Genomic DNA, 19,174 nt, shown 5'->3' on the forward strand with positions numbered 1-19,174 from the left:
AATGCAGCAAACCGGAATCTTCTGCGGCAAAGCTTTATTGCTTACATCTTCAGGAGCCAGAGAGCAAGAGAGCAAGAGCTCTATTGCTTACATCTTTAGGAGCCAGAGAGCAGGAGTGCAAGAGAGCAAGAGAGCAAGAGCTTTATTGCTTACATCTTCAGGAGCCAGAGAGCAAGAGAGAGAATGGTGAAACCCCGTCCCTTTTAAGGAGAATTATCCTCCGCCTAGGACGTGTCACTCCCTGATTGGCTGCAGCCCATCGGCCGAGTTGTCGTCACGGGGAAGGCAGAGCACATGGGGTGGAGAACTACCCTTGGCACATGCGCAGATTATTTGTTTACCACTTAGAACACAGGATGTCAGCGCCATCTTGCAACGGTGAATGTGAGGGCGGCTCCCCACAGATCCCCCTTTTCTTTTAATAAGAGCAATAGGCCACCCATATTAATGAGAGTGGAGATAGAGGTCAAATCCCCAGTGTGTAGGTAAAGGAGCCGTACACATAACCTCTTTCCAGGCTCATCACCCAGAGGGGTCCTGGTCTGGTCCCGTGTCGTTTTTTCTGGGGAGAAGGACACTTGGACACTTAACCTTTTTGAAAGATGACATGTCTCTCTAGAATAGGCTCATATGTGTCGTAGAGCCCTTCTACTGCAGTGTTTAGCCGTGCAACTCTCTCGGGCTGCTGAAGCACACTCACTCTATCCCGTGCAATGAGACTAGCCTCGTGGGGTGCAAGAGCTGAATGGCCAGTGACCTATTGCTTAAGCATAGATATATCAGGGGAAGCACCATGTTCTAGTACTGCAAGTGCCTGGGCAATAACCACCTTGTCTTTCCTAGTTTGGGCCTTAAGCTTATAGACCAACCAGAGAAGCAACAGTAATTCACAGCAAAGTGTATCTCCAAATAATATCAATCTCACCCATACCCATTCTTTAAAGAAGGAAAATGCTGAGGAGATCCAATTGGGTAATCCTTTGGTCAGGGACAGGTCCAAGCGCGTGGAGTTGACTTGAATGATGGCAATTCCCGAAGGGTTTGTTCAAATTCAGCCATCTAATTCTGTAACATATACTGAGAAAGACTTTTTGACAAATTAGCTGCCCTAGTAAATTTTTCATACTGAATGGAAGTAACGCATAATGAGGGGTCCCCCAAGCTCCCGACAAACCCTGAGCCAGTCTTGTAAACCTTTGTTTTTTCTTGGGGCTATGGCCGCTCTGCATTCCTGTGTGGCTTGTTCATAAATAAGCTATTTTACCAGAGGTGCGGCTTGTTCTGAATCTCTAAAAATACGCTCTGCTGCCTCTGTCATTCTGGCCACAAAATCTGAGAAGGACTCCTGAGGTCCCTGGACGATCTTTGTTAGTTGTTTAGTGGCTTCACCTGCTCGGGAGAGCGCCTTTCAGGCCCTAATAGCCATGGAGGAAATTTGGGCATAAGCTCCCCAGTGGTAGTTTGTTTGATCAGCAGTATAAGCTCCCTGACCCGTTAACAAGTCAAAAGTCCAATCTCTCTGCTCTGGAGTCAAAGCAGCAGCGTTTGCTCGGGCCTGCGCTTGTGCAGCCTCTTGCCATAGAGCTCTCTATTTTATATATTTGCCCATACTAGGGAGAGCGGCTTTTGTAATCATTTGCCAGTCGGCAGGAGTTAGTGCCATGCCGGCAAGCCTGTCTAACTGCACCAAGGTAAAATTAGCATTGGTTCCATATTTACGGACCGACTCGGCAAGCTCTTTAATCTGCACATATTCTACTGGAGCGTGGACACGCCCACCCTCGGCTCCTTCAAAGACCGGAAATGTCTGTTGTATTTTCCTTTGTTCCTCCTTTGGAATGAACGAGTCTGTGCATTGTCTCTCTGCGCAGGGCTGAAGCACTACGCAGGGTGGGGGCTCCGCATAGGGTGGAAGTGCACTATGACCTTGAAGCCGACTGCCCAGAGGCTGAGCAGCATGCTGGCCTTCGCCAGCCGCTTTTGGCTTTTTCCTTAACTGATTAGCTAGCATTTTATCTGGCTGGTACCCTTTTCTCTCATAATGAGCTGCTTCTTCCTCCAAGTCTGTTTCTTCAGAGGAGAATTTTTTATCTGATTCAGAGCTACTAAGAGCTGGCTCCTTGAGCTCATCTAGTGATGAGTATAGGCTCCTTCTCTTAGAGACCTCCGCTAATTGATCTTTTTTCTTTTCTTTTTTTTTTTTCTTTTAATCTCTCTCTAGGTATTCTTACCTGACCTAAACTTTTTCTCGGGTTCAAGACCCGTGGAAAGGCCTGTATACTTATTTTGTGTACCATATATATATTTTTTTTTTTTTTGCTCTTATTCTCTCTCCCCGCTTTACTTCTGATAGATTGTCCTGAATTTTATCTAGAATTTTTAGCCCTGCCTTAACCGCTTGATAACATGTGAAAAGGAACAAAAAGGCTCCTAACACTAGAGAAAGTTCAAGGCCAAACATACCTTGTAAAGCTATTTTCCACTTTACTTTTGATAGACTGTCTTGAATTTCGTTAGAAAGTTTAAGGCCAGACGCACCTTGTAAAGCTATTTTTTACTTTACTTTTGATAGACTGTCTTGAATTTCGTTAGAAAGTTCAAGACCAGACTTACCTTGTAAAGCTATACTTACGGGTACCCTGTTTCCCAGCTGAAGAGTTTTGAATTTACGCAGTTGAATCCTTCTCAACAGTCTGTGTTGTGGGAACACTTTATTACCACCGTTTTCCAGCTGAGGAGTTTTGAATCTAGGCTGGATCCTTTTTAACAGTCTGTTTTACGGGAACACTTTATTACCATGACCCGCAGTTTTGGTTTCGGAATGAGGGATCTTTTTTGTGCCGGTGATGGTAACTGTTTCGGGTTTTCTTGTCCCGGGATTTTTTGTCCCAGGTCTTCTCGTCCCGGATTTCGGCACCAACTCTTACATGCATTCTCGCGACCGGCCAAGAAGAACGCAACAAACCGAAATCTTCTGCGGCAAAGCTTTATTGCTTACATCTTCAAGAGCCAGAGAGCAAGAGAGCAAGAGCTCTATTGCTTACATCTTTAAGAGCCAGAGAGCAAGAGAGCAAGAGCCAGAGCAAGAGAGCAAGAGAGCTTTATTGCTTACATCTTTAGGAGCCAGAGAGCAGGAGTGCAAGAGAGCAAGAGAACAAGAGAGCAAGAGCTTTATTGCTTACATCTTCAGGAGCCAGAGAGCAAGAGAGAAAATGGTGAAACCCCATCCCTTTTAAGGAGAATTATCCTCCACCTAGGACGTGTCACTCCCTGATTGGATGCAGCCCATCGGCCGAGTTGTCGTCACGGGGAAGGCAGAGCACATGGGGTGGAAAACTACCCTTGGCACATGCGCAGATTATTTGTTTACCACTTAGAACATAGGATGTCAGCGCCATTTTGCAACAGCGAATGTGAGGGCGGCTCCCCACAGCTTCATTTTCATTATACTCTAAAAAGTCTTTAATTTCTTTCTTTATTCCTTCCTTGACCAAGGTATCATTGAGAAGAGTGTTGTTCAGTTTCCACGTGAATGTTGGCTTTCCATTATTTATGTTGTTATTGAAGATCAGCCTTAGGCCATGGTGGTCTGATAGGATACATGGGACAATTTCAATATTTTTGTATCTGTTGAGGCCTGTTTTGTGGCCAATTATATGGTCAATTTTGGAGAAGGTCCCGTGAGGTGCTGAGAAGAAGTTATATCCTTTTGTTTTAGGATAAAATGTTCTGTAGATATCTGTCAGATCCATTTGTTTCATAACTTCTGTTAGTTTCACTGTGTCCCTGTTTAGTTTCTATTTCCACGATCTGTCCATTGATGAAAGTGGTGTGTTGAAGTCTCCCACTATTATTGTGTGAGGTGCACTTTGTGCTTTGAGCTTTACTAAAGTGTCTTTAATGAATGTGGCTGCCCTTGTATTTGGAGCATAGATATTCAGAATTGAGAGTTCCTCTTGGAGGATTTTATCTTTGATGAGTATGAAGTGTCCCTCCTTGTCCTTTTTGATAACTTTGGGTTGGAAGTCGATTTTATCCGATATTAGAATGGCTACTCTAGCTTGTTTCTTCAGACCATTTGCTTGGAAAATTGTTTTCCAGCCTTTCACTCTGAGGTAGTGTCTGTCTTTTTCCCTGAGATACGTTTCCTGTAAGCAGCAGAATGTTGGGTCCTGTTTGTGTAGCCAGTCTGTTAGCCTATGTCTTTTTATTGGGGAATTGAGTCCATTGATATTAAGAGATATTAAGGAAAAGTAAATGTTGCTTCCTTTTATTTTTGTTGTTAGGGTTGGCATTCTGTTCTTGTGGCTGTCTTCTTTTTGGTTTGTTGAGGGATTACTTTCTTGCTTGTTCTAGGGCTTGATTTCCGTCCTTGTATTGCTTCTTTTCTGTTATTATCCTTTGAAGGGCTGGATTCGTGGAAAGATAATGTGTGAATTTGGTTTTTTCGTGGAATACTTTGGTTTCTCCATCTATGGTAATTAAGAGTTTGGCCGGGTATGGTAGCCTGGGCTGGCATTTGTGTTCTCTTAGTGTCTGTATAACATCTGTCCAGGATCTTCTGGCTTTCATAGTCTCTGGTGAAAAGTCTGGTGTAATTCTGATAGGTCTGCCTTTATATGTTACTTGACCTTTCTCCCTTACTGCTTTTAATATTCTCTCTTTATTTAGTGCACTTGTTGTTCTGATTATTATGTGTCAGGAGGAATTTCTTTTCTGGTCCAGTCTGTTTGGAGTTCTGTAGGGTTCTTGTATGTTCATGGGCATCTCTTTCTTTAGATTTGGGAAGTTTTCTTCTATAATTTTGTTGAATATATTTGCTGGCCCTTAAGTTGAAAATCTTCATTCTCATCAACTCCTATTATCCGTAGGTTTGGTCTTCTCATTGTGTCCTGGATTTCCTGGATGTTTTGAGTTAGGATCTTTTTGTGTTTTGTATTATCTTTGATTGTTGTGCCCATGTTCTCTTTGGAATCTTCTGCACCTGAGATTCTCTCTTCCATCTCTTGTATTCTGTTGCTGATGCTGTCGTCTATGGTTCCAGATTTCTTTCCTAGGGTTTCTATCTCCAGCGTTGCCTCACTTTGGGTTTTCTTTATTGTGTCTACTTCCCTTTTTAGGTCTAGTATGGTTTTGTTCATTTCCATCACCTGTTTGGATGTGTTTTCCTGTTTTTCTATAAGGACTTCTACCTGTTTGGTTATGTTTTCCTGCCTTTTTTTAAGGACTTTTAACTCTTTAGCAGTGTTCTCCTGTATTTCTTCAAGTGAGTTATTAAAGTTCTTCTTGATGTCCTCTACCATCACCATGAGATATGCTTTTAAATCCGGGTCTAGCTTTTCGGTTGTGTTGGGGTGCCCAGGACTAGGTGGCGTGGGAGTGCTACGTTCCTATGATGGTGAGTGGTCTTGATTTCTGTTAGTAGGATTCTTATGTTTGCCTTTTGCCATCTGGTATTCTCTGGAGCTGTGCAGGGTACACTTGGCAGGGTCCCGGAACTAAGATGTCTGCTGCCAATGCTCAGGCAAAACGTTCCAGCGCTGGGCAGATCCCTATCCTCTGGCCGGGAAAATGGTCACCTGCCTGTACAGGATACACTTGGCGGGATCCTGGAACCAAGATGTCTGCTGCTGATGCTCAGGCAAAGCGCTCCCGCACTGGGCAGATCCCAATCCTCAGAATTCTTATGATTGCGTGGCTGGTGTTGTGGGTATCTGGCGGTAGTCAGCTGACTGTGCGCCTTAGCTACTCTGGTGCTGCTCGGACTTGAAGGGCCTGTGCCCCTACTCAGACCAGGTTTTTGCTTCCCTGACTAATGCAGTCTCAAGTCCCGCGCGATTGGATTGGAGCAGATGCTCTGTTCCACTCACCAGAAGTCTTAAGATCTCTTGGCGGGTGTTGTGGATAGCTGGAGGTAGTCGAGAAACTTCTTAGATTAAAAAAAAAATGGTTATGTTAGAGGAAACTCATGCCTAGTACTATTAAAGGACCCAAAGAATTTGAATAACTGGGATATAAGTCCTAGAAGAAAACCTAAAAATTTTTTTCTTAAATGGACAGTACAAGTTGCATATAAATTCTTATTTTATATAGCTGTAATGAGGTGCATTACAAAACTTTCACCAGAGAACTTCTTTTTGCAGTAGATATCAATTAGTACAGAGACACATAATTGGACAACAGGTAGAAACTAACATACTGGACAGTATTCTACCGTTAATAAGATGAATACATCACACCCTTACACCAACGTCTCAACAATCAGTTCTACAGAGGGGGTATGAAGCCTGAAGTAGTGAAAATCTGCAGTGAGACATTTCCTGAACATATTGTCATCATTTCACATATAAATATACAGTGACAAATTCAAAGGCATGGATGAAACCTGCACAGGATGAAGCTCACCAAATTCCCAGCATGAATGAGACAGGGAGTCATGAAATCCCACTGCTAGCTAAGGAGCTATTGGCAATTGAAGTCTTCTCAGCTGAAAGTCAGTTTTCTTCAGGGACTCCCTGAGAGGCTACACATGCTCCAGTGCAGTGTCCTATTCCTATGTACATACATGCAGCCCTAAGTGGATTCAGTGAATCTAACACAAGGATGCATGAAGTTGGAAGGGGAAAGTGTTCAGTCCTGGTGGGATAGGGACTGAATTGGGAGGAGAGGGAATGGGGAGTAGTTTGTTTTTTTTTTCCATTACATTATATGCCTGTATGAAATTCTCAAATAATCAAAAAATTAAAATGAAATCTCTGAAATATTTACTATAGGTAAATATATTGCTAATGTTCTTGTTAAGTTATAATAATAGCAGTAAAATTTAATTCTGAAGCTAAATTTCTTGGTCCAGACCTGTAATCTAAGCTAAGAAGAGACATGGAGACCAGCACTTTATTATGATCCTTGACTATACTGCAAGATGGAAGTTAAACTGATGTAAACATGACCCTGTCTCAAAAACAAACAAAAAAAAAAGATAGAAGAAAGATAAAAAGAATCTTACTTGTGAATGTTCTTTTAATTTTAGCTATTCAACATTTTGAAATGTGCATGTGCTGTATCAAATAAAATTATGTATCTACTGAACAAAAATTTTAAATTATCACTTGTTTAGAGTTCTGATGAACTACTACTATAAAATGAGAATTTGAAAATTAGTCTGAAAATGGTTGTAGTTGACTAATTTTGTTTATGAATATATGAGTTACTAAAATTATTTTCTATTCATTTTGTCAGGTTTGAGAATTCTCTAATCCAAATAAAGTGAGTGTTTTTTTTTAAATGACAGTTATGTTGTAGTAAGTAACAATGATGACTATTTACAAACACAAGATTGTTTTTCAAGACAGGGTTTCTATGTGCAACCCAGGCTATCCTGGTATTCTGTAGACAATGTCAGCCTAGAACTCATACCTCTCTTAGTACGTCAAGTGCTGGGATTAAAAATGTGTGTCACAACAACTTGTGATGCCAACAAGTGCTTGCTTCTGAGAGGCTCTGCCAGTGCCTGACAAATACAGAAGTGGATGCTCACAGCCATCCACGGAACTTAGTACAGGGTACCCAGTGACGGAGCTAGAGAATGGACCCAAGGAGTTGAGGAGGTTTGCAGCCCCATAGGAGGAAAAACAACATCAACTAACTATCCCCAGAGCTACCAGGGACTAAGTCACCAACCAAAGCATACACATGGTGGGATTCATGGCTCCAGCTGCATATGTAGCAGAGCATGACCTAGTCAGACATCAATGGGAGGAGAGGCCCTTGGTCATGGGAAGGCTCTATGCCCCAATGTAGGGGAATGCCAGGAAGCAGGAATGGGTGTGTTGGGAGCAGGGAGAAGGGGGAGGGGATAGAGGATTTTCAGAGGGGAAACTAGGAAAGGATATAACATTTGAAATGTAAATAAAGAAAATTTCCAATAAAGCATTAAAAAAAAAAACTTGAAAAAAATGTGTGTCACAACCACCAGACCAAAAAGGATGAGTTTTTGATATCAACATTTATTAAAATTATTAAAAAGCAACTTAAAATTAAGTTCTCTGAGGAATAAATAAGAAAAACTTAAGAGCCCTCACAAGGACTTGAATTTTTAAACTTTTTTATTTTACTATTTTTGGTAGGAAAATATTTTAAAATTTAAACAGTTATTACATTAATCCAATAATTATTCTTTCAAAGACCAAGCTATGATCATCAAAGAAAGCAAGAAAACTAAATCTATCTTCTCAAAACCATAATTTACTTTACTTAAGTGTGAAAAATGAGACTTGGATTTGCCTTAAAGTATTACCAAATATTTAATGTGCTGAATTCAAAATGATTTGTATTTTGCTTTCACTTAAAAATAACTTTTAGTTATTTTAAATTCTAAATATCTTGTTTGCTGTAAGGCTATGCTTTAATAGCTGAGCCATTACATATTGGAGAGGCCAACCAATGTGTGGTTAACTTGAGGTCCTTGCACAAAAGATATCCCATACTCTACACTACATGAATAGCCAGGAACTAGAGACTCAATAGCCCAGAGACCTAGGGTAAAACAACAACAACAAATGTGTGTGTGTTCACATGCTTGCGTGTGTGCTGCGTGTGTGTGTGTGTGTGTGTGTGTGTGTGTGTGTGTGTGTATGTTGATATTATGTGGAGGGAAAGTCTAAATTGGAGGTCTCCATTGGGTCTCTGCATCAGAGATCAGAGAACATCACGAAAAATTGAAAGGAAAGATTGTGCGACTCAAGGAGGGGGACATGGGGAAAGCATAGCAAACAGAATTAGCCAAGCAGGGCTCACATGGGATCATAGAAACATAGCAGAAAGCACAAAACCCACATTGTTATATTTGTGGAACTCCTAACAGTGGAAGTGTCATGTCATTCTCCTGCCTGCTCTTGAGAGGTTTTTCCCCATTGGGCTGCCTTGTCCAGCCTTAATATGCAGGCTTTTGATCTGTCTTATTGTAGCTTGTTTTGGCCTGTTGTCTGTTGACTGTTGGAGACATGCTCTTTTCTGAAGAAGAAATAGAAGGGGAGTGGATCCAGTAGAGAGAGAAAGTGAAAGATATGTCAGGAGAGGAGAGAAGAAAGGCTGTGCTGGAAATTTATTGTATAAGAGAAGAACCAATTTTCAATTTAAAAAATCTAAAATTACTTTTTTAAAAGTGATTTTTAAACATTCTCAAACATTTTGTATATGATAGTCATATTCTCATGTTAACCTCACCTTAAATTTGTTTGCATGATCTTAAGCAACACATTAATTGAATTCCCATTAAAGCTTAGTCACACATTTTTATAAAGTATTTTCTCACAATATTTTAACGAAGAAAATGAACACAATTATTCGTATTACTATGTTTAAGGAAAATAAAACATCAAGCTTAAGCACAATAAAAATTTGTGCATTGCACACACTAAATAAAAATGTACTCATGTTTAGTTATTCATCAAACAGTAAGTATAGCAAATATCATCAAGCTGACATAAATGAAGCAGCTGACATATGATTTTTTTAGCTCATGTCTAACAAAGATTCCTAAATATCAGCTATCTTTCATTCACAAGATGTTGTAATTATCCCTGATTATGATATGAAAAAGTACCACAATTTTTCTCAATGTTGTTTGTGGAAATGATGCTTCATCCAATAATTGAAATACATAGTTTATTATTCTGCTTAACCAAGCATATTGTATAGCATCTCAGGATATTGGAAGTTATTCTAGAAGATGGTTTCATTCATGCTTATTTAATACACGATGATATTATTACTTCAGGGATTATTTTATCATAAATCCTAGGAAAATGGGTACTAATGCAGTGAAAGAAATTAAAGAGTTAAAAAAAAATCCACATCAATGGTGTTTTTCCAGGTTTAGAAATTCAAAATAGCCATTAGTTTTTTGGACTCTAGTCTTGAAGAAGTCTTAGGAAACAGGAAATAGACAATTATCCAGAAATAGAATCTAACTTATGTCCCACTTGTGAGCAGAAGTGGAAGATCTGAGTATGTGAAGTCCTGAACGAAGTCATTTTGTTGATATGAGCCTACCATATCAAAGGCTAGAGCCTCAGAGAATGGGAACATGATGTGGGATGGCAAGGCCTTCCTCTGGTCCACTACTAGATATTGATAGTGTGTGCAGAAAGTGTCCACTATAGTTTTCTCTAACCAGGTATGTATTTCCCCACTGTAGTGATCTCTGCCTGACTAAACCTCATTCCTTTATCCACGTTTATACCAGTAAACCTGCCTCCATCTTTTGTTTTGTTTTGTTTGTTTTGCTTTGTTTTTCCTGTATTAACTTCATGTCCTTCTTCAGGCATATACATTCATCACATTAAGCTCTAAAAGGACCAATGGACTCTCCCTCAGAGAGTTCAGTCCTCCCTATCTCAGCTATTCCGTGTATTCATGAGTCTATATGTGTTCATCATTTCCCATTCATGCCCATACCGGGAAGCATACTGAATAGGGTATCCATTAACAATGATTGATACGTTGTTCTTTTAATTTGTCTTAAATTACAATATATTTCCATGTCCCTTTTCTCTGTCCTCCCTCCAATCCCTTACATATAGCCCTACTTGCTCTGTCCCTCAGATTCATTGACTCTTTTTCTTTAGTTGTTGTTTTTACACACACACACACACACACACACACACACACACACACACAGAGTGAGAGACAGACAGACAGACAGACAGACAGACAGACAGACAGAGAGGCAGAGAGAGACAAAGAGACACCCACATGGTGTTTGTGTGTGTTTGTGTGTGCAACATATTCAGCGTGTAAATGTATACTGTCACTTGTACATATGTGGTTTCAGGGCTAACCAGTTATTATTGGATAATTAAGGATGCACATTCTTAGAGAAGTTTATGCCTCCTGCTTCAGTATTTCTTAGCTTCCTATAGTTTTTTGTTTATGGTCGGTATGCTATGAGGTTTCCCCACTTTGTGCTAGTATTTCTATTGATATCTTCCTTGTTCAGGTCTTGTTTAGGTAGCCATATTTTTGAGACTACATGTATCTATCTTCGCTATCATTTTAGAAGGGACAATCTACAATCTCATATCACGCTCCCTGTTCTTCTGGCTCTTACAATCAGTCTGCAGTATCCACAATGTTAAGATATTTATGGGGTTTGTAATGTTAAGGTATTCACTCTAATTTTCTACCATTTATCACAGTTTATTTTTAAGAACTTGGTTTATATCAAGAATATATTTTAAATTTGGGTTTGTCTGAGATGTTCATACAATGGTTTAGTTCATTTGTTTTATAGACCTATAAAATTATTAGCTGGTTTTGAGTTTTTATTGGCCTCATATTAGGCAAGAATATTTCATAGATGTATATTGCTATATCTTTTTTTTTAAAGATTTATTTATTTATTATATGTAAGTACACTGTAGCTGTCTTCAGACACTCCAGAAGAGGGAGTCAGATATTGTTACAGATGGTTGTGAGCCACCATGTGGTTGCTGGGATTTGAACTCCGGACCTTCGGAAGAGCAGTCGGGTGCTCTTACCCACTGAGCCATCTCACCAGCCCCTGCTATATCTTACCTTAACTATTACTATTATTATTATCATTATTATTATAATTCAAATGATATCCCCCTTCCAGGCTTTCCCCTCCAAAAAACCCCCATCCCATCCCCTGTCCCCTTTGCCTTTGTGAGGGTGTTCTTCCACCCACTCACCCACTCCTGCCTCAAAGCTCTAGCGTCTGGCTATGTTGCAGACTCAAGCCTCCACAAGACCAAGAGCCTTCCTTTCCCTTGATGCCATATAAAGCCTTCCTCTGCAACATATATAGCTAAAGCCATGGAGCATTTCATGTATACTCTTTGGTTGGTGGTTTGGTCCCTGGAAGCTCTGGGTAGGCCATTTAGTGATACTGTTTTTTTGTTTTGTTTTGGTTTGGTTTGTTTTTTTTTTTCCCTATGGGGTTGCAATTCCCTTTGGTTCCTTCATTTCTTCCTCTAGCTCTGCCATTTTTGTCCCTGGGCTCAGTTCAGTGGTTTTCTGTGAATATCTGCATCTGTATTAGTCAGGTGCCAGCAGAACCTCTCAGGGAACAGCCCTAGCAGACTCATGTCAGCAAGTACTTCTTGGCATCAGAAATAGTGTCAAAATTTGGTATCTGCAGATGGGATGGATCCCTAGGTGGGGTAATCTCTGGATGGACTTTCCTCCAGTCTGTTCCATATGGTGTCCCTGTCTTTTCCTTTGGACAGAAATAATTCTGGATTAAAAATTTTTGAGATAGGTAGGTGTCCCCATTCCTCAAATGGGGCCATGCCTATCTACTGGAGGTGATATCTACAGGTTCTATCTCCCATGTTTTGGTGGAGAAGGAGGAACACTCCTCCACTGTTGGTGGGATTGCAAGCTGGTAAAACTACTTTAAAGACAATATAGCAGTTCCTCTGAAAACTGGAAATATTTCTACCTAGAATCCTCAAGGTATGCCCCAGCTCTACCACTCTTGGGCATATACCCAAAAGATTCTCCAACATATAGCAAGGACACATGCTCCCTGTGCTTATAGCAGCCTTATTTATAATAGTCAGAAGCTGGAAACAACCTAGACGTCTCTCAATAGAAGATTGAATACAGAAAATGTGGTACATTTACACAATGGAGTACTAGGCAGCTATTAAAAACAATGACTTCATGAAATTTGTGGGCAAAAGGATGGAACTAGAAAATATCATCTTGAATGAAGTAACTCAGACAGGAAAGAACACAGATTGTAAGTACTCACTGATAAGTGGATATTAGCTCAAAAGCTCGGAATACCCATGATACAACCCACAAACTAAATGAAGCTTTAAAAGAAGAAAGACCAAAGTGTGGATGCTTCAATCCTACATAGAAGGAAGAACAAAATAATTGCAGGAGGTAGAGGGAGTGAGGGACCTAGAAATGAGAGAAGAGGGGAAGGAAGTTGGGGGCAGGATCAGGTATGAGAAGAGACAGAAGAAAATACAGAGGGTTGGGTAATCGAATAGAAGTATGTAGCAGTGCAGATGGAGAACAGAGGCTAGCCATTAGAAAGTTGTAGATGTTAGGAAAGCAAGAGTCTTCCAAAACCCAGTGGACATGACTTTAGTCAGTAGCTTTTAACCCTCAGAATAAGCAAGAACATTTTTAGGAATTTATAAAAGTTATCATCAGTATTTGCTATAGTTAGAGAGCTAGAACCTCCAGAGACCATCAGTCTTTAAAACCACACCAGAGTCCTACTCTGCTTCCTGTTTCAGCCTGCTCCAGGCCAGGAGGCTCTCAGCAATATTTAATTTGTGGTTGCTGGTAATAGTTGAGAGTGGTTAACAGAAGCCAGGAAAATTAACATGTAGATAAAGTATAGTTTTGTTATTTAAAATATTAAGAAGCAGATATCTTTATGTATTCACTACATTAATGGATCACTCCACTTTTAACAAATGTTCACTAAGCCTTTTCAATGTAGCAAATATGTCTTGGTGCCTAGCATATATCACTGAATGAACAGAACAAAATTCCTAACTTCAAATTACACCTATGTCATTCATTTTAGCCAACAGCTTCCTCTCAGTAATCTTTGCATTTATCGTCATAAAATGTGGGATTTATATATAGAAAACCTTGCTGAGTCCTGATATCCTTTCACATCCCAGTTATGTGAAATTTTCTAGATGTTCTGCTCAACCCCCGCAGCTGAATTTTTTCTATTTATTCTCCTGGGCCTGTGGTCTTCTTTCCTGTTTAATCCTATACCTGTCCTTGCCCCCTTTGTCCTCTCCCTCCACTCTCCCTCCTATGATTATTTTCCTATCCCTTCTAAGTGGGACTGAAGCATCCTCACATAATCCTTCCTTCTGATTAAACTTCTTACAGTCTATATGTTATATCATGAGGATTCTGTACTTTATGACTAATATCCAATTATCAGTGATATTCTTACATACCATGTATGTTCTCGTCCTTTGGGGTCTGGGTTACCTCTCACAGGATGATATTATTTAGTTGCATCCACTTGCTTGCAAAATTCATGATGCCTTTATTTTTAATAGCTGAATAGAAGTCCATTGTATAAATAAACCATGTTTTCTGTATCCGTTCCTTTGTTAAGTACATCTGGATTGGTTCTAGCTTCTGGGCATTATGTATAAGGCTGCTAAAGATATTGTAGTATGATGGAGTATCTTTGAGTATATGCCTAGGAGCAGTATAGCTGGGTCTTCAGGTAGAACTATTTCCAATTTTCTGAGGAACTGCCAGATTGACTTCCAGAGTGGTTGTAACAGTTTGCAGTCCCACCAGCAACGAAGGGAATGGTCTTCCTCCACATCTTTGCCAGCATGTGCTGTCACATGAGGGTTTTTTTTTTTTTTATCTAAGCCATTTTGATATGTATAAGATGGGATCTTAGGGACATTTTCATTGCCATTTTCCTGATGACTAAGGATGTTGAACATTTCTTTAAGTGCTTCTTGACCATTCAAGATTCCTCTTGTTGAGAATTCTCTATTTAGTTCTGTGCCTCATTTTTAATAGGATTATTTTGGTTTTTGGAGTCTAAAGCCTTTACATATTTTAGACATTATCACTCAATTGGATGTAGGGATAGTAAAGATCTTTTCCCGATCTGTTGCTGTTCTGTACTATTGACAGTGTCCTTTGCCATACAGAAGCTATTCAGTTTCATGAGGTCCCATTTGTCAATTATTGATCTAAGATTCTGAGCAAATGGTTTTCTGTTCAGGGAATTTTTTCCTGTGCTAATGGGTTCAAGGGTATTTCCTTTCTCTTCTATTAGATTCAATATATCTTGTTTTATGCTGAGGTCCTTGGGTCAATAGAGGATGACCTTAGTTGAAATGCTAAACAGTGGCTAGATGAAGCCTGGAGGAATCACCTCCAGTAGATAGTCAGGGCCACCAAACTACATTCAAAAATTTTGACCCAGAATTGTACATGTCTAAAAGAAATTCAAGGACAAAAATGGAGCAAAGATTGAAAGAAAGGGCATCCAGTGACCAGCCCAACTTGGGACTTATCCAGTGGGTGGGGACCAAATCCTAACACTATTACTGATGCCATGTTGTACTTGCAGACAGGAGCCCAGCATGACTGTCCTCTGAGAGGCTCTACCAGCAGCTGTCTGAGACAGATGCTGTTATTTACAGCCAAACATTAGGCTGAGGTCCTCCACCCCTATGGAAGAGTTAGGGAAATAATTGTAGAAGCTGAAAGGTATAGCAACCCCATTGAAATAACAACAGTGTCAACTAACCAGGACCCCTGGGAATTGCCAGAGACTAAGCTACCAACTAGAGAGCATACATGGGCTGGTCTGTGAACCCAGACACACAGGTAACAGAAGTGTCTGGATTTAGTGGGAGAGGATTAGCCTAATTCTGTAGAGACTTGATGGGGAGTGGGGGAGAGAGAGTGAGTGAGTGGGAGGTAAGGTGAGGGAGGGAACACCTTCTCAGAGTCAAAGGAGAGGGGGAGTGGAATGTAAATAAATAAAATATTTAAAAATAATGTAGAATACTTTGGTTTCATGAGTCTTGATTTAAATATCTTATTTTTGTCAGAAAGAAAGGTAATTAAGTTTATATGTGGAAATAAAGTGAATCAATGGTACTAAATTCTTTCTTATTCTCTTTGATCAGAAGAAATTTATAGCATATGTTTTGATACTTTCTGCTAAGCAATTGGTCTTTCCAGTTGCAGAATGACAAATTTCACATAATTTTTTTTACAGTGTAGTGGGCTATGGACATATTAAACATGCCATGATATTTGTAATATATGATTTTTTTTCAAAACTTAGTAAAAGCAAAATAAACAAAATGTTTCTAATATATTACAAATATTGCATTTATATTGTTTTCATTACCTTCTTAGATGAAGTTTACTAATTATATATCACTGTATTTATACAGAAAACAATGGTGATATTTAGGGAGTTTTGTTCTTGTTTTGTTCTTTGTCAGTTTAAGGTCTGTTCTGGATTCCAGGAGCTCATTTACACTGGACCCAGGAATTCAGACAGTAAATAAATTTCAGGACTTGTACCCGTAACTGAGACTCTTAGTTTATCTAACAATATCTACCATCTGTTAATCTTCTCTACTAAAAACCATTCCTACTGCCATCTGTGATAAAGTACATTTTCTCATAATAGATAATGGTCACAAAAGTACCTAATAGTAGTACATCCTATTCTTATTTTTAATGCATCTTTGTGTAAGGAAGTTTAAAATGAGTGTGTATCTTATATAGAAAGTAATACTTCTCATAGAAAATTGAGCTGTTGGAAAGTTCTGATCTTTTTTCAGAAATGAACCTGATGTATTACTCAAGCTTAACTACGTGCACACATTAGGAAAAAAGACATAACATCCAGAAAAGAATAAAATGTAGATTTCTCTAAGGCTTTACTATTTAGCAGTTACCAAAGAATCACATAGAATAACAAATTACCTTATTTTAATGCATCCAGTCAATAATTCATTTACTCTTTAATATCAATAACAAAAGCATATAATATCATGTTGGTTTTAATCATGAACAGCATATCATATACATATTTAAAAAAAGAAATGATTATTCTTAAAAGAGTCATGTTAGAAATTAAATGAGTAAGTCTGAATTATACTAATATGTTAAAGAACAAATGATATCATATATAAATGAGTTATATCATTTTTCTCCAATTTTTTTGATTCTCAACTTTGAGGATAGTGAACAGTGTAATAAAGCATCTCATATTTATTCCTACCATATTACATAGAAACAACACCAAACAGATAGAGAATATTTTGTATAGTTTAAGTTGAATTTTATCCACTCCATATATAACAGGAATACTACATCTCTCTCTTAAAATATACTAAAATGGTAAAAATCTATTTTTCTCATTTCTTAATTGGGTTGTTTGGTTTTTTTTTGGTGATTAATTTCTTGACTTCTTTATATATTTTGGATATTAGCCCTCTATTGGATGTGGGTTTAGTGATGACTTTTTTTTTTCCCAATCTGTAAGTTGCCTATTTGTCTTATTGACTATGTCCTTTCCTGCCGTAGACAGGGCTCAGTAGGCCTCTCAATCCGTGGAAATTAGGGGTTCCAGCAGATGGGCATGGAGTTGGCATTGGCGAGAGATGACAAACCGACACAGACACAAGGGAGTGCTGTATCTGGATGCAATTTTTTCTAAGCAAACACCAGACTTTTAATACAGAAGAAAAACTAGAAGGCTAGGCAAATACATCCATCAAGGTACACTGGTTCTTAACACAAAACAAGGAAATGTATACATAAAAAGATGGTGGGAGCCAGGCCTTGTTTACAACTGAGAATAGGAACAACCCTAATTAAGATAAGCTAAGCACAGGAGACAGGTGAATGCTCAGATACAATGCTAGTCTATTGTTAAACCCACCACCAGGGGTCCTTCAGTAAATACCTGATTCCACTATTCCTCTGGGCCTAGAAAGCAAAAAAACAAAAAACCAGCAACAGGGGAAGTCCATTCTACTAACCCTTTCATACTACAGCCTACCTATTTCCTAGGCCGTTGTGTATTCCTGTGTGTGGGTGTGACTCAGCTCTTATCCTAAGTAATTACTATGCAGACTAGCCCTGAGCTTTTCTAGCTCTATTCAAGTAAATTGTAATGCCTAACTAGTTTCACTGTCTCCACTACAAGTGAATTTGAATGTTACTGAATAGGTAACATTCTTACTGAATTCCAAGCTCACCATTGGCATCAAGGACTTTCCAAGGAACCACTGGAACACTGGTGGAGGCTTAGCTATATGTCAAAATCAATCCTTAAAGGCACTTACAATAAAACAATTCTTTAAAGAGAGCACACGGATCCATACACCAGACTAACATGGGGACAGGTTTTGAGTATACAGGCTAAGGGAATGCCAAGGTTCCAGGAGGCTAAGTTTCCTTGAAACTCTTTGCCTCATGACTGCTTCCAGAATTTTAGGCCTACCAAGAAGACTTCACTGGAGTGGATGTAGCACTTTGCCTTACAGAGGATTTCCAGTTTTGTCCCATTTATCAATTCTTGATCTTAGAGCATGAGCCATTGGACTTCGGTTTAGGCGATTTCCCCCTGTGTCAATGAGTTCAAGAGAGACTACTTTCTCTTCTATTAGATGCAATGTATCTGGTTTTATGTTGAGGTCCTTGATCCACTTGAACTTGAGCTTTGTACAAGGTGACAAATATGGGTCTATTTTTATTTTTCTACATACAGACAGCCAGTTAGACCAGCACCATTTATTGAAGATGCTTTTTTCCATTGTATATTTTTGGTGCCTTTGTCAAAGATCAAGTGATATGTGTGGTTTTATAGAACTAAACTGAGAATTTACAACTGAGGAATCTCGAATGGCTGAGATGCACCTTAAGAAATGTTCAAAGTCCTTAGTGATCAGAGAAATGCAAATCAAAACGATCCTGAGATTCTATTTTACACCAGTCAGAATGGCTAAGATCAAAAACTCAGGTGACAACATATGGAGACGATGTGGAGAAAGAGGAACATTCCTCCATTGCTGGTGGGATTGAAAACTAGTACAACAACTCTGGAAATCAATCTAGAGGTTCTTCAGAAAATTGGAAATAGACCTACCTGAAGACCCATCTATACCACTCTTGGGAATATACCCAAAAGATGGCCCACCATGCTACAGGGTCACATGTTCCACTATGTTCATAGCAGCATTATTTATGATAGCCAGAAGCTGGAAACAACCTAGATGTCACAGGATAAAAGCATGGATACAGAAAATGTGGTTCATTTACACAATGGAATACTACTCAGCTATTAAGAATGAGGACATCCTGACTTTTGCAGGCAAATGGAGAATATCATCCTGAGTGAGGTAACTCAGACGCTAAAGGACATTCATGAGATGTACTCACTAATAAGTAGATATTAGAAAAAATAAACGAATACACAAGATGATACAGCCCACAGAATTCAAAAGGGTTAACAAGCTGAAGTACCCAAGTGAGGATACAGCAGTCCCACTTGGGAGAGAAAAGAAAGCCATCATAAGTAGGGAGAGAGGGACTTGGGAAGGAAAGAAGATGCAGGGTGGAGAGGGTAGAGGTGGGAAGAAGGGAACCTGATCTAGTT

This window comes from Mus musculus, chromosome 14 (genome assembly GCF_000001635.26).
Source record: "Mus musculus strain C57BL/6J chromosome 14, GRCm38.p6 C57BL/6J".
Classification (NCBI taxonomy): Eukaryota; Metazoa; Chordata; class Mammalia; order Rodentia; family Muridae; genus Mus; species Mus musculus.